This window comes from Mus caroli, chromosome 16 (genome assembly GCF_900094665.2).
Source record: "Mus caroli chromosome 16, CAROLI_EIJ_v1.1, whole genome shotgun sequence".
In the NCBI taxonomy this organism is placed as follows: Eukaryota; Metazoa; Chordata; class Mammalia; order Rodentia; family Muridae; genus Mus; species Mus caroli.
The window spans coordinates 41,660,121-41,661,946 of record NC_034585.1 but is presented as its reverse complement, the minus strand read 5'-3'; positions in this window follow the sequence as shown (position 1 = coordinate 41,661,946).

Sequence of the window (1,826 nt, the reverse complement as noted above, 5' to 3'; positions counted from 1 at the left end):
CGGGGCTCTCAAAGACTGAAATACCAAGCAAAGAACACACATAGGCTTGACCTAGGCTTTCCACCCTATATGTAGCAGGAGTTCAGCTTGGTCTTCATGTGGGTCCCAAACAACTTGAGTGGGGACTATACCAAAAGCTGTTGCCTGTACATGGGATATGTTCTTCTAGCTGGGATGCCTGGTCTGGCTTCAGTGGGAGAGGATGTGCCTAGCTTCACAAAGATTTGATGTGCCAAGTTGGGGGATACTCAAGTGTACACCCACTGGCTCAAAGGAGAAAGGAGGGATGAGGAGACAGGTTTTGGGAGGGATGCCTGGAGGGAGATATATCATCTCCCATAGGTACAATATAAATGGCCTAGTTTGGGTTATCCAAGATAAACATAGCTTTAGAGTAGAATCTTTGAGATAGCCATATTTTGAGATGACTGGAGAGCTGTTTGGTACAAGCTTACACAGAAATCAAATTTAAACTAAGACTAAAAGAGCAATTTTGTGGGGCTGGATGAGAAAGGCACATGAGATAACAGGAGTCAGGGAAAGCCAAGAAATACACACTTCATCCAATACACAAAGGGAATGGGGAGCTGGCTGCTGTTGAAGAGTCTGGGAGACAAGGGTGTTGATGGGACACTTTGTAAAGATATATGGTTGCATCTGAAAGATGACTCTTAAAAAGAGACTAGATCTCCTGTGGGTACCACTCACAGATCCCTATCAATTACTGTAGTAGACCTGAGCCTACTTAACCATAATCATTATCTTGCGAGAGGGGATAATGAATTCCTGCTGCAGGTTTGGTTTGGTTTTAACAGGATATCAGCTCAAACTGGCTATTAGCCTACCAAGGGTGTGAATCTTTCAATCTCCCAGAAACTGAGATTACAGGTGTGTCAGTAGTGGGTTTGCATGTGCATTAACCCTAAAGGCTCATGCTTGCTTAGCCTCCACTTGATGGGAAAATACTTCTAGCACCATGCTTGCCTGTGTGCAGTAGTTAACTCTGGGTAAAATGGATCAGCCTTCAAATTATAAACAATTGTTAGTAGATGCTACTGAGTTTCTCTGGTTGTGGTATCTTAAGTAGAGCCAATATGGCCAGGTTAGTTTCCCTGTTTTTCTGATACAGGAAAGTGCCCAGGGCAGAAAAGCCAATCTAGAGTCCCCAGGTACCAGTGCTGGTACTAACTCTTCCACGCTGGGCGGAGCCTCAAAACCAACCCCACAGCACTTCCTCCAACAAGGTCACATCTTCTAATAGAGCCACTTCCCGTGGGCCAAGCATATTCAAAACACCACAGATGGTTTCATAGATGTGAAAGAACAACATAACCAAAGTAACTCTTATAAAGGTAAACATGTAGTGGGAGCTGGCTTACAATTTCAGACAGTCTATTATCAACATGAAGGGAAGCGTGGCTGGGTCTAGGCAGATATGGTGCTGGAGAAGCTGAGAGACCTACATCTTAATCCAAAGGCAGCCAAGAGGAGACTAGCATTCACAAACTGGGTGAAATGTGAGCATAGGAGCCCTCAAAGCCTACTCCCACTTCCTCCAACAAAGCCACATCTACACCTACAAGGCCACACTTTCTATTTGTTCTATTCCCTACAGACAAACAGTAAAACACATGAATTTATGGGGACCAAACCTATTCAATCCACCACTGTGGTCTCCCTTTTCCCAGCCTGGACCTGCTTGCTCAAGGGTGGAGCTTCCTGCTCATTCNTCCTGCCACGCCCACTGCTGGACCCTGCCGCTTTGCTGCTTGGAGGCACACACGTGTTCGTCCTGCTACTGGACCCCGAGTTACTTGGCGGGAAAT